Below are 16,026 nucleotides of genomic sequence, written 5' to 3'. Positions count from 1 at the left end.
AATATAATACTCTGCTTCAGGATCGGCACAGTCATTGTGTGCTCACATTATACATGATTAACGTTGGACCCAAGCTCCCGCCTGGTATCATCAGAAAATTTGCTGTAATAAAAAATACTCTTAGCATTGTTGTAATCATAAATGTATGTTTAATTGCCCAATAGATATTTTTGTAATCGAAATACGGAATACCATGCTTTTCTTGCGGGTATTCCATATTGCCCTCCATGCCAACTTGGAAACGAAAGAGCAATTAAACGAATTCGAAGGCTTATAGGATAATGACGTTTATCAAACTACCACTCTGCATATCCAACGTCATAGTAAACAAAGAATTGTTGTTCTATTACATTTCAATAGGAAAATACAGGCTGTAAAAAACGCTTACCTGTAAAAGTCTTCAGGAATAAGAAATCAGATTTTCACGTCTACCAACACAACGAATGTCACAACCACAAGGAGACTGACTGTAGAGCATCATGGGAACATGAGGTAGTAGTTTCTTTCCTCTCCGCTTGAAAGAAACACATCACAGGTGAGATAATGAGGTATTCCATATTACCCGACTATTCCATAATACCCGAACTTCCTCTATATATGTTTCCAATTTTGACGAAGATATCCTTTATCCCATTCCGAATAAGTAATGTCAAAAAGTTATGCAAAATGGAATTTTACCCATGGGTTAGCGTCATATAGTGTTGGATGCCTTATCGATAACAATTTGCTTAGCGACAGTTCTTTCCGCATGGTAAAATTCATTTTGGGAAAAACAGTGACAGAGCTAGAACGTACAACGGTAGTATGACTAGAATGTACACTCATGTCCAAAATGATTGTCGCATATCTATAATTGTCCTCTTGTAAGAATATAATTTGATAATGAATTTGCAGGGTACTTTTAATAATGATACTATGTATAATCGGGAAATGTATATTTGTGGTAAATTTCATCGGAAAAGAACTATAAATACGAAAATTAGAATGAGTAAAACAAAATGTTGCTAAATGGACAAGAAAGTTTTATTTTAGTTTTATTGTTTCTTATTTACTGCTCTTTTGACACGAAATTTTTCCACATGCATGTCTTTGCCGATTATACACATACTAACATTATAAGAAATACCGGGCGAATTCGTTACAAAAATTATATTCAGATAGACATGCGGATCATAATTTTGGACATGAGTGTACAGAAAATTACATTCTTTTTAATTTAGTGAAAACTGTGCTCAAATTGTAGTCCTTCCATTCTGTAGTTATTTACGAAACTAATTTCATGAAACGAAGAAAAGAACTTTTGTCACTGCCTGTACAAAAGTTCGATCATAATACAAAAAGTGTGTTTATGTATTAAAACAGAGCAGTGAGGAAGCCAGAGGAGGTAAGGGGCACGTGAGCTCTCCTGGAAGCTAATGGTGCCCCTTCAGACATGATATATTTTAATGTACATAAGTGAACTAGCTATCCTTTTCGGTACACGAAAGAATACCTGCGGTCCCCAAGGAAGTAAAACTGGCGTGATCACTGAAACAAGAGTAGGCAACAAAAACAGGATATTCAAATTCAGGAATTGGAGAAAAAAATGAAATTATATTACTTTCTCTTTTAGTGGAGAGATTCGAAAATATACTTTAGGACGGAAGGATATCTGATAATCTGGCCCTGGGTCAATATCAAAAATCCTGTAGCCCGTCCGGAAACGAACTCAGGATCATGAACACTCAAACACGTGCAGCAATCATGTGTTGACACATGAGGAGGTCTATATAGACAGATTATTATGTTCATAATTTTGAAAAATTTTTGGAAGTGTTTGGAAGCAGAGATTGGACAGATGTAAATAATTTTATCTTTGTATGTTTGCTATTGAAATTGCCTGCACTTTTCTCTTTATATATATATATATATATATATATATATATATATATATATATATATATATATATATATATATATATATATATATATATATATATATATATATATATATATATATATATATATACGAAACGTATCTATTGATTGTAATTCCCTTTTCTCTCCTCGATAGTCATAAAACAAGATAATGTGTTATAACACAAGTTGAAACTGCCGGTCTGATCTTTTCCAATGTCAATAAAAACACATTGGTGAAATAGTACATTTTAAACTGACCTACCGTGAACACGTAAGTAAAATATTTGCCATTCACTGTTAATAATCGCAACTGTAAATGAAATAGAGGAATGGAGAGAGAGGGAGGTGTAAAAAATCCCAAAATAAACACCATTGTTTTCATTGCTTTTTTAGAAAAATAGGAAGATGATGTTGATAACGTCAACAATACGTGATCTAATGTTATATACTAAAAAAACAAGTTACAAATAAATTTTCACCATATTTCTTTTCTATTAAAAATATGTAATAATGTTCTATCATAGTCAGGTTTGGCGTTAACTTTGTGAGGATCTTAAAAGTGGGTCTTATCAATTTTTAATGGTAGTACGTCTCTTACAGCGCACAGTAACTCTTGAAAGAAAGCAAATTTTCGAATTTTGTTGAGTAGATAGCTACAGACTTATCTAGGCTGAGTCCGTTAATGGAATTATTCTGTTAACACCAGTGGTGGATCTAGCCTGGGACTGGGGGGACCTATCCCCCCCCCCAGTTTTTTGAGTGACAAAACTTATTTAAGCTATTATTTATATACTTTTGAAACTTTATACTAAACTCATGATATACCTTTCGGGTGCCCCCCAGTTTTTATCTTCTAGATCCGCCACTGGTTAACACCTCCACAGGTAACAGTGAAAATAAAGTGATTATCCATATCCCATTTTGTACCATTGGAACGAATGAGTACGTGTAATTGAAAAAATGCTAGAAGATACACATCTCGCAACTAGATGGCAGCAATCGTTCTCCAGCGGTTGACATCTACTGGACGAAATTGAAACTTCTAGTGCGTAATTATTTTATTTTACTCTCTTTAGCAAAATTTAATTTCCTCTCAAACATTTTGAAGCCTTCATCACCGTAATTTTTGGCAGGTCTCTCGCCACTGAGAAGCTTGCACAAGAGCAAACGCGTACCCAGAAATTTTTGTTGGGTAGGTTCCAAGCTTTGGGAGATCCAATATTATAAGCCACGACATCTATGTAGTATTGAGCAGTTGTTATTCTGCAAAAGACGATAAGTACTTGTAAAATACTTCCACCTATATTTTCAGGGGAAAATGGCAGAACTAGAGGCCTATGTTTAGCAGAAGGGGTCCAGCTGTTTTCTCTAAAAAATGTTAAAATTTTGGTAATTTCTGTTCACATTAGGTTAGTTTAGGGTGGTTAGGTTAGTTTAGGTAAGTTTAGGTTAGATTCGCTTAGTTTATGCTAGGATAGTTTATATTATATTAGTGTATGGGTTCAGCATAAATATACAATTTCGCTTATTTCTACTAATATTAGGTTAGTTTAGGTTAGTTCAAGTTAGCTTAGGTTAGTTTAGGTTAGATTTGGTTACGTTGTGTTACGTCTAAGTACTTGCATCATTCATTTCTCCTGTAAATTTTGTGTTTTTTACGTGCTTCTGGACCCCTTGTACTAAACATACTCCGAACTAGATTGTTTTCTATAAGAAAAAGAATACAGATGCATTATAGGATCAAATGTTTACAATCAATGCTACATCAATCATTCTCCTGTTAAGCAAATATAGTTTACAAACGTATGCAGAGTTAGGAAGTTTCTTGGAAAGTCTGAACTCGGTGGAATTTCCCTTTCTGTAAGTGCGCCCCTCCACCACTGTCTTGTACTACCCTGTCCCTGACTTTCTGTGTAGATAGCATCCATTATTTGTACCCTTTTTCGCCCACTCTGTTTTTTTTTTTATTATCCACTTTACCTTCTAACACATCACTCATGATACAGTACCACTTTGTTTCATGCATTGATTTAAATGTATCAATGACACCTATTGGCTGTTCAATTCGAGCATATCTTAGGATCTTTGTCTCTGTAAGCTTGCTGTATGTTTGAGGGAACCGTTACCACATGCGGTTCTTCCGAGTCTGGACTCCCCACAAGAAAAAAAATCTTCCTAGTTACACATATATTTGTGCACTTTCTTAATAAAACTATACTTACTTAGTACAGAAATACTTGACATAAACTAAAGATTTGACCTTACTGATCATCTGTACTATTTCGTTTCTGATAAAAACAATCTAATTTTATAATTTTTTGTGAGAATATAGACGTCAGTACTTAAAAATTAGTTACCGTTTTTTTTCCCGGCTGTAGAAGAAGACTGTACGATACTATATAGCTAAACCATACCGTCTTCTATTATGGACCCCTTCCAACTATAATTTCTGGGTGCGCGCCTGCTATATATTTCAGATCGCAGTGAGGAAGAAAATAAAGCAAATTTTGAAGTGAATAAACAAATAAATTAATTAAATACATAAAACATAAAAGTTAGGTAAAAAAAAAAAGTTCCAAGGCGGAGCTGAAACTCATTCTTACCATCCAGAATTCATATTAATAAATCATTTCTTCCTTTCTCTTTCCGTTTTTAAGTTATAGATATAAAACATTGAAACCGGAACGAGTGCATCTTAATACTTCTGATTTATATATACGAGTAAGGATAAAACCTGAGTTTGTATGTTTTCTTGAATGTTGAATACTTAAAAAACATGACTTCGTGGGCACTGTGGACCTCAAGCCCGTTGGAGGTATTTAATAGTTGCTAAGCACTCTTTGATTTTTTGCGTTGGAATTAACTTTCACGCGAGAAATAATAAAAAGAAACTATAGTGCATGTGATCCTAGGTTAATTTTAGATAGGAATGCGTATGTATTGAATAATCATTTATAAGTACTTACTTTAGACTCTTCAGGTTTTACAGCATATCGAGAATCAAACGATATAACATTAGAACAAGAATAATTATAATGTATGAGTGTAATTTTGTATAATTATTTCTTTAGACAACTTGGTGTTTGATGTTGTTAATTTATGTTTTTAAAAATATAAAATGCTTTGAGTGCATAACAAGACAGTTGAATCATTTTCTATTTTTCACTCAAATTATTCTCAAAATGTTCTAAAGGTTTGACTGTAATCATTATTATTTTAATAATTTTTCTGTCTCCTTATTCTGTATCCTTATTTTGCTAAACACGTTTGAAATTCACAGATATAATCTTAATGTTCAGGAATTTTTTGTTCAATATGAAGTTTAGGAATTGTTTTTAGCCTTTGCAAATTAAAAAAATAAAATAATTTCACTGTTCATTTTATTTGTGCAGCTCTTAGTGTTTCTCGCCTCTCAGGAAGAATTTGGGAATCACTGCTCTATTAGATTTACTAATAAAGGAAGCCTGAGCATCCACTGAGAATCCACTGAGCATCCACTTTAAAAATAGGTACCTATGCTTAACAACAACAACAACAAATCACTTTCCGCTTATCATGTACTACCGGAATTGACAACTTTCTTCATCTTCCGCTTTTAATATTTGGTCTAGGAATTAATTCGTGCGGGTGGACAAGAGATGGCGCAACGAACGGAGCGTCCCACAGTTCCGTGTATCCACACATGTGTTGCAAACCCCTGTCATCGCGTATCGTTCGTAGTATAGGGCAGTGGATTAAAGCGTCAACAACACCAGTTTGTAGTTAAGTGAACATGGCGCAATTTGTGCCTGATAAAGTGTTTTTGCGGGGTGTCCTGCTGCATTACTTTAACATGCAGAAAAGTGCGACTGAAAGTCATCGTATTTTGGTGGAAGTGTATGGTGACCATGTTCTAGCTGAGCGAACGTGTCAGAAGTGGTTTGCACGGTTTAGAAGTGGTGATTTCGGCTTGGCAGACCAAGAGCGAGCTGGACAGCCAAAAAAATTTCAAGACGAAGAATTGACAGCATTGCTCGAGCAGGATTCGTGTCAAACGCAGGAACAACTTGCAGCAGCATTAGGCGTTGATCAAACAACAGTCTCCAAACGCTTGAAAGCCATGGGAATGATTCAAAAGATGTCACATTGGGTTCCACATGAATTGAAAGACAGAGACGTTGAAAGACGAAAAACCATGTGCGAATTGCTGCTTCAACGACAGAGCAGAAAGGGGTTTCTGCATCGAATTATTACGGGTGATGAGAAGTGGATCCATTACGAGAACCCTAAACGAAAAAAGGCCTGGGTGAAACCAGGTGAACCAGGTCCATCACAACCAAAACGAGATATTCACTGTGCAAAGGTTATGCTGTGCATATGGTGGGATATGAAAGGTGTGGTGTACTATGAGCTGCTGCAACCGGGTGAAACTATGAATGGAGAACGTTATCGACGACAATTAATGCGTTTGAAGCAAGCTCTGGCCAGAACACGACCAGAATGGGAGAACAGACATGATAAACTTATTGTTCAACATGATAACGCTCGCCCACATGTCGCAAAACCGGTCAAAACCTATTTAGAAAATGTCGGATGGGAAGTTTTACCTCACCCGCCGTATTCACCAGACGTTGCTCCTTCGGATTACTACTTGTTCGATTGCATGAACAACGATTTGATTGGACAGCGGTTTACTTCTTCAGAAGATATCGAAACATGGGTCTCTGACTGGATCGCTTCCAAGGATGAGGACTTCTTTCGCCACGGAATCCGTACATTGCCTGGCAGATGGGCGAAAGTGGTGGCTGGCGATGGACAATATTTTTCTTAAGGTATTTATGTATTTTGTGTTTGTACTACAGCTTCAATGTGTGCGTACCAACCGCACAAATTAATTCCTAGACCAAATAGAACGGTAAAAATGGGTATAGATCTAGTCTTGGTTTGCTGGATCCATATCAAGAAGTCATTTGTCGCGTTCTCTTGCTGTTTTTGCTCCGATAACTGTCGACAAACAGGCGATGAACATAACTGTTCTACGTAAAAGAATTTTTTTATATCAATGTATACTTTGGAAATCTAAGAACTCTCCTGAGAGATACTTTAAAATTCCTCAAGTGCCATTTTACTCAAAGTACAGTATACTTAACTACTTTCGTGGATTCTGATTTTCATGTTCCACTCTTCTCTAGGTCTTCCAATTGCACAAATTATTGTGTTGAGAAAAAAAATTAAAAATAATTGATGAAAAATTTCGTTCAGTGCTTTTGAATGGTTATGCAAAATTACGTGCTGTCATTTTGGCATTGAACATATAAATGTAATACTTCTGCAAATTTAATTTTAGTTTCTTGTTAGAACAAATTAGTCACTGTCGCTAACTAGTTTGATAATTATAGTTCTGAATTATACTGTATAATTATACAAGAAATAAATTGTGAACAAATTTATCTATGATGATTTTTCTGGTAGATTGTAATTTAACATTTACGAAATAATATGAGCACAAAAAGAGTCCCTGATTTCAAAATGTCATATAATTAATAGTTACAGGAATATTTTGAAGAAGTTTTATCGGACGTTCAGTTATCTTAAACTATTTTAGATCCATCTTTTCAGAACCAAGTTTAATCTTAAGCAGCTAGAGAGCAGTGGTGTGGTAAATTGAGTTTGGCCCGCATCAAGCAAACTGGTGCGTATTAGAACTTGACAAAACAAGTAGTGATGTGACAGTGCAGTGTGCTTTTAAGCGTAAGTCAAATTCTGATCTGAGGATGGATCTTGGAAAATTAATATTCTTATGTTAATCTTGATGTGGTAAATACTTTTTTCCCTGTGTCAGAGCATCGAGTGTATGGTCCGTTCATTCTTAAGCAGCAAACAATCACAGATGAAAGGTACTTAAGAAGCTACGTGGTTAACTCTTCAACTTGCTGCAGAGGGACGTGACTAAATTCTACAACAAGATGGAGCATCTCCACACTGGCATCACACTGGGCGCAGATTTCTGAACGACACTTGCCAAACCGGAGGATAGGACAAATTAAACCCAATGATAAACATTTTAGCAAGTGCCCATCACGATCACCGGATTTAACCGCGTACGACTTTTACCTTTCGGGAATTTGTGAAGGTCAAAATCTATGTGCCTCCTAGGGGGAGCGGTGGCTCAGTGGTAGAGCGTTCACCTCTAGTGGTTGGGGTCCCTGGTTCGATCCTAGCTCGCGCCGTGTGGACTTTATGGTGGACAAACACCGTGTTCGTGGGTTTCCTTGGGGTTCTCCCGTTTCCTCCCACTTTCTTCATTCCACAATTTCATTCATTTCTCATAATCACCGTCTCCTTTAGCCTAACCGGCATAATCGTGGGACGCAAAACCCAAAGATTTCATTTCGTTTTTCTATGTGCCTCCATTACTCAAACCCTGAATGATCAAGAAGCATCCATGTAGCTATCAACGCCACGTTGTACACTGGTTAAGTTTCACGACGTGTGGTTGGAGCTGGATTGTCGTTTCGATGTTTCCCTCATAACAGGTGGTACATATTGTAATTCCAATCAACATCAGCAAGAACCATTTAATTTTATGTATTGGATAAATTTAAGCCGGGCAATCCTTTCGGTACTAGAGTCATGTCCTTCCAAAACCAGGGACTGTATTTGTGCTCACCTTGTATACCTAATTCTATACGGATTTTATGGATTTGCTAGGGCCTCTTCTGCTAAACCATGGATCACACTGGTTTATACACGAGCTCATATCAGCGTTATTTCTGGATTACTGGACTAGAGCTTTATACATAGGGCTGCCTTATGATAGTGAGTCTTCTCCGGCAATTGTATTCTCACTAAGAATTGAGCTTATGATTGCACAACCCAAACTGACTACTGCTATATATACGACCAAAAGAAGTAATAATAATAATAATAATAATAATAATAATAATAATAATAATAATAATAATAATAATAATAATAATAATAATATGAATATGAATATGAATATGAATATGAATAGTTTTTTGGGATAGAGTTAAATGTATCTTTAGCAGCACCCATTCTATATCACATGTGTACTGAAAGTTTACTGTTGGATACTAACTATATGAGACTCTCTGCACTAGTTTAGTGGCCAGCGAACGGGCCTATGGTACTCACAGTACCGAGTGCACATTACAGTAGTCGGTTTCCATCTTAAAGTTTAGGTTGACGGTTCATATAGCCTCTATGTTAAAAGAAATGCTAAATCCCAAGCACCCAACGAAATTACAAGAGCTCTCACTAACAATCGAGTCTTCCACACCAAAAGCCCTTCAGCTAAGCACATAATCAGCAAGTAGCCATAATAATATTAGCAATAAGAACAATACATTATCCAGTTCTTGAAACATATTTTCTTAGGTATTCTCAAAACAACCACTGGGAGCCCCATTTGGTGAGGGATTATTAAAGAGTAAATATATTTTTAACATTTTTAATTATACCGAAAAACCTGAACCATTACATTAATGTGTCTGTTAGTGATTACAAAAGCTTTAATTTTCCAAGACCCAACTATTACTTTCTCCCTCAATGAGAAGAAAAAGTAGCCATACGCACTACAGAGGAGAAAATTTTGTATAAAAGAAAGCAAGAAAGCTAAAACTTAAAAAAAAAAAAAAAAAATCATTTTAAGTGGAAAATGGGAACTGAATGTTTCTAATCGTTTATTACAATAGTGCGTAGTTAGAAAGATGGAAGCAGTAGGCTGCATATATTGTTTAATGCTTATATATAGCCAACTATAGAAAATTGCCTTCGCTGGAACACCTGTGCCTCAGCATTATCCCACAAATATGAAACGTACACAAAATACGTGGACTGCCCAGCGCTTACGTGCAGTGTAAGCGAGGACTCAATGTTTATTAAATAGAGCTAAGTAACCTAGTGGGAAATAAATGTGTGAAAATACCTTGGAAAATAGTGTATTTATCTGATACTTTTTTTTTACAATAAATGATTTATCGTATTTTTTAATTGAATCCCAACATTCCTTTTAGGTGTTCTACGCCCATATGCTTAAATAACACTTTTATTTATCCTATCAGGTTGAGACAAAGGAAACAATTCCGATATGGAGAAAAAAATCATTTGTTTTGCTTCCAGTTTGCATAACATCGGAATTTTGGGGATAACTATATTCCACTAAACACATCAAACCTTGTAATTCAATGACTGCAAAACTTAATTGCATTATTTTACTGTCTAGTTATAACTCGAAGTTATCCTACCCCTAACTTCTCTTGTAAAACATTCATTTTCCAATCACAGAGTACTGTTTATCAACCTTTCCCTTACCATGTTTTGTAAAATAAATAAATAAATAAATAAATAAATAAACTCTTCAACCCACTACCGTCTTAAGACTATTATGGCCTCTATGCACACCATTGTATTGGGGCCCTACGACAAAATTTTACACATAGTTTATATAATTCTGATCGAGTGATCATGGGGCCACCCTTAAAACAACCCTGCTTCAAGTACAGAGTACTGCTCACCAATCTTCCCTCCCTTAGAATCCTTTGTAAAACATTGATCTTCCTGACACAGTGTACTATTCACCAAACTTCTTGATAGTAATATCTTATGAAACACATTTATTTCCTAAATCGCAGAGTACTGTTCACCAACCTTCCCATCCTTACAATCTTTCATAAAATAGTCATCTCCTCAATATACAATAATAAAGCATTGCACACCAACCATTCCTTCCTTAACATCTCTTGTAAAACAAGATTATTTATTCACAAAGTAGTACTTACGAATATGAAATACTGGTGTGAGAATGTTCGAAGTAGAAAGAAATAAAAACTAAAGGAAGAAGTAATAAAAAAATTACTGGTATTTTATTTAACAATAGTACAATTTGGTGCAAATATTACTTACATTGTAGATAGGTACTATTACATAGAAAAAATAATGACAAAAACTATATTTAATTACATTTTTGTTAGAATTACGCATTTGAAGACACACTACACAATGGATTGATTCATTGATTTTATTTTATTTTAGTATCCTTCAACATCGAGGTTATATGAGATATCCATGGGAAGCTTTTACCAAGAATTATTTCTACAGCATTATGACCGCCCTTTTCATTACCTGAGTAAAACATTCTAAAGGCTATATCCTTCGCTTTCAACTCCCATTACCTTCCCATCTAACTTCACAAACTCCTACCAAATCTAGATTATTTTGTTTCGTTTCCTTTTTAAGATTTTCTAATTTCTCTCCATGTAACAAAGTAAGTACGTTTCATGTATCTATCTTAAACCTTTGCCCTTGCATGTCTGTCTTTCCGTATCTATCTTTCCCACATAATTACTTTCTCGCTCAATAATCTTTCGAAGGCACCCTCTCCCGGAAATCCTAACGTGGGGATATTTTACCTCCAGAACTATATTTTGACCTGCGAAAGACATTGTACATATGTTCTCTTTCTGCTATTAGTAAACTAGGAAAATACAGTGTTAGGTTCCTGTTGCCTCCATCGCGAAGTATCCGGCCGTAAAGCACTCTGACCATGCCTGGAAACTAATATCCAAGTTGCCCTACCAATCAATTTTATTTCCACCAACTTGGCTCGTAGAGAACTACTGCCTTCACCCGGAACAATCTTAGTCTGGCTACTCCTCATTTAGACCAATTTGGTAGGGGTGGTCCTTCTAATAATGAACTACCGCCTACTTAGCTCTAACCGACACCGTCGACACTGTAGCACGCATTCCCCCCATCAGACACATATGTGTCTTCGTAAAGGTGGTGTTTATCTAGGAGGGCCTACCATAAGTTATTTAATAATTTACATATCCACCAATAGGTGTACTATTATCGATTTCAATAATGAATCCCAAAATTTGAAAGTCTATTATCATTTCACAAGGTGGAAGGAAAGCCACTTGTTTCTAATATTTAATTTACCTCAATTTAATGGGACGATAGTAATGTACAAGGTAACCATAAAAATTCTTGCCGTATCACAGAGGGAAAACGAAATGACGCGTGTATTTGTCAAGTGATCGGGAGTTAATGTGGCCATCGATCTTTAGTAATACAGGCGTTCAGCGTAGAAGATGAAATGGAGGTGTAGAAGCACCATTTTCACTTGTGTTTGTTGCTTAACTTTAAAGTGGGCTTATTCATCAAGTCACCGCATATGCCAGGCATCTGGGGAGAATGCCGTGAATGAACAAACCGCCAGGCTTTGGTTCCAGAAATTCTTCTCGGGAGATATGAACCTTTCGGATGAACCTCGCAGTGGTTAACAACATTTGTTGGATGACGAACCACTGAAAGTAGCCATCGAGCAGACCAGTAGTCTAATGTGTGATGAACTTGCAGAAAGCTTCTATGTTTGCGCTGAAACAGTCAGAGAGTACGTGGATGGGATAGGGAAGTCATACAAGTTAAGCAAGTGGGTATCCCACACATTGTCGGCAGCTAACAAGGAACAACAAGCGAGAACCTGTTTGTCCTTGCTCACTTGGCACCTGAACACACATGTTGAATCGCTTATTCACTGGTGATTTGTCACGTGACCCTGTTCCTCACAACTCAAGACCATCTCTACCGACGGAAAGTATGGTGCAATTGTCGGCAAGTGGTGTATTACAACCTCCTTCCACCTGGTCAGACCATCACAACTATCTTCTACTCTCAGTAGTTGGAAAAGGTGTACCGTGCATTGCAGCAAAAGGAGCAGAGCACGCATTGGTGAATCGTACAGGTGTGCTGTTCCTGCACGACAATGCCAAGCCGCAGGGGCAAAGAGGATCCAGGGGACTCTTCAGCAACTTGGCTGAGAGACACTATGTCATACACAATATTCACCGAGACTTGCGCCAATAGATTACTACTTGTTTCATTCCGTCGACAACCATCTCCGAGGTAGATCCTTTCACAAATGGGGTAGATCTGCGGAACGCACTCCCGGATTTCTTTGCATCCATGACCGCCGAGTTTTATCACCAGGGTATTGCGCATTTGCAGAAACATTGGCAAAAGATGTTAAATATGAATGGAAATTACCTCGAAATGTAAATGTAGTACTGTTTATTGAACTGTTGTTTATTTATCACTGTTCTAGAACGACAAGAACTTTGTTGGTTACTTTGTATTATACAAAATTATATTTATTTGGTCCAGAAATGTACTGGCAGTTTTATATTCAACGATTTTGCCTGTTCAAATGGATGTTCAATGTTTATGTTGGATTTTGGAATCTAAAATGTAGAAATTCCAAACTCTCTAAAAACCTGACTAGAATACTTTTAGGGATCAAAAGAGAATGAACACTTTTTAGTGCATTTTAAAGTCAAGGAAGAACAAGAACGAGAAAAGAAAAATAGAGATATTTAGACACAAGAGAACTAAAAACTTTTATGAATTCTTTTATTTAAAGAAAGAAAGAAAGAAGAAGAAACATAGTCTGATCTGCACAGACTGCCAATATCTTACCTTGGAATCATGAGACCTTAGGAGAAGGAATTTTCGAAAAATCACAGTTCAAGAAGTTAGAAGAAAATGACTTTCAGAAGATCGCTAAAGAAAAGGAACGGAGAGAAAGAGAGACAGGCAGACAGGAAGATAACGAAAAGAAAGGAAGAGAAATCTAAAGAAAAAAAGGAAAAAGAGTAGAGATGGATGAGGTCGATATAATCTATTCGATATCATGAATCGAATAGACGAGTTGAACTCCCACTACCCAATCCGTTTTCCTTCAGAAGTACGGACAAAATGGAAAGAATTGCGATGGAGGTGACTATAGGCAATTTTTGGTAGGCACATGCTGCTTCGTAAAGGCAACCTTTTCCTTAGATGAAACAGGAAAAAGTGTCTGCTGTCTGTCTGTGTGTGTGTGTGTGTGTGTGTGTGTGGACACAAGAAGCAAGAGAGGGTAGGAATGGGCGGAGTTGCACCGATTTTCACCCAGCTACAGAATTGGGTTGGTGATGGAAGAAAAGGAAGAAAAACATGGACCACCCCTTTACAAAAAAAGAAGAAGAAAATAATAAAAAAAAATAGAAAATAGAAACGAACATGGAGGCGGGGATGAAAAGCAGAGTTCACAATGTTGATAGCTGCAAGGATATCAAAGTTTTTCCCGAAAGTCAGTGAACTTGAAAGTTGAATTTTGGAAGGATAGCAAATGGTTTTCTGCGAGTGTGTGTGTGGGGGAAGGAGAGCTAAGAGGACGAATGACGTAGAAGGATTGGGAACGAGAGGGATGCTTCGAGTATTACTCGAAATCTGAAGACCGAGAAACAGGCGGGGTGAAGAAAGAGGAAAGCATACGAAAAGGGAGGGCGAAAATCGAAGGAACAATACAATTATTGCCTCTCTGCCGGCGCTCTTGAAGGCTTCGAAGACAGAACTCAATATTGAACGTTTCAGGAAATCAGGAACCCCACAGAAACCCCCTTTTTCATATATGTATGTGTGTGTGTATTCCTTTTTTACCTTCCTTTCACACATTTTACTTGGTTGTCCGCTCCCACAGCAAATACAAAGTCTGAAAAATGTTATAGAAATAGCGAAAGAAAAGTAATCTTCAGTTAATATGCACTAAATAATTTGAGCAATAATGAAAATAATGCTGAGTAAACTGGTTTTTGAAATGAGCTTATGCTTAAATTGAAAATATTGAGTTTAATTGACTTTCAATATCAAAATTTGATAAAGAACTATCTCCTGTTTTTTGAAACTCATTTTTTAAACTCACGCTCAAAGTGAGAACATGTAGTTAAATTTATTCATCAAGTTCATAATTTATAAAGGGACTCAGCTTTAGTTCATATTTAAAGGAAATCAACTCAACTTACGCTGGAAGTTGGAAACTGAACTAAAGTCATGTTCAAAATGTATTCTGAAAGAAAATAGAGGCTCGGTAGTCCAATAGAAGAGCGATCACCTCTAGTACGAGGGGCTCCTGGTTCAATTCCAGACCAAGTAAGTCTGTGGTGGATATGTTGTCTATGGATTTTCTTGGTGTCCTCCCGTGTCTTCCCATGTTATAAATCATCATTCGGCTTTGGTTGTCTCAACTTACACATAAAGTGAAGAAATTTGTCTATATTTACATCCAAACTCATAATTTCATGGAACGCTATAGAACTATCGCATGGAACTAACTTCAATGCAAGCTTCTTTATGCTCCATTTTAAAACAAATTATCTCAATTCAGTTCAAAGTAACGAAACTTAATCTAAGTCTTGGCAAATATACGAATAGGTGTTCAAACTCGAAGGAACAGTACATTTATTGTTCCTCTGCCAGCATTCTTGAATGCTTCGAAGACGGAACTCAATATTAAACGTTTCAGGAAATTAGGAATCCCATAAAACCTCTTTCATATTCTGCAAAATGCTGTAGAAGTGGTGATGAAAAAGTAGCATTCAGTGAGTATGCACTCAATGAATGTAGATATAACACATATAGTGCTGAGTAAGCTGACTCTCGAAATAAGATGCAAATATTGAACTGGAGTGATTTTCAAAATCAGTATTTAAAAAGTTTAATTCATAATTCCCTTAAATCCACTCTATTTAAAAAGAGAAAACAGAGAGAACAAGTTGAGTCACGACTCTAAGTGAGAAAATAATTTAATTAAGGACCAAACTCATTCAGAAAATAACTTACAAGGAACGTATTCGAACCGTGAAAGTTAGATATTTATGAAAATTGGTACCTTGAATAATTGTCGATCGGTAATCATCGTGGTGATAGTCACTCGGTGCGGAGATGCCTTGTTTATTACCCGCTACGTAAAAATACCAAGCACTGACTGGCTGAAGCTGTGGCGAGTTATACTCCAAAATGCCAGAAAAAGACAGAAAATGACAAATGTGTGCAGGTAACCGGATATCTACATGAGGTGGACACATGATCAAGAGCACAGTAGTAGTGTCACCTAAGCAGTGTTGCAATCCCAACAAAAACTTATAGTTTTTCAAACAGAATGTATATTATTTTTATAACACTAAAACAATTGGCATAAAACGTGAAAGAAAATAACCTAAATGTGGGTTATCAGTGTTGCCAAATAAGGGAAATATGAGGCTGTAAAGTTAAGAAATTATGAGGTTCGTATAATGAAACGAACAA

The sequence above is a fragment of the Thermobia domestica genome, chromosome 2 (genome assembly GCF_964235325.1).
Source record: "Thermobia domestica chromosome 2, izTheDome1.hap1.1, whole genome shotgun sequence".
Taxonomy (NCBI): Eukaryota; Metazoa; Arthropoda; class Insecta; order Zygentoma; family Lepismatidae; genus Thermobia; species Thermobia domestica.
The sequence above is the reverse complement of the archived record's forward strand: the minus strand, read 5'-3'. Positions refer to the sequence as shown.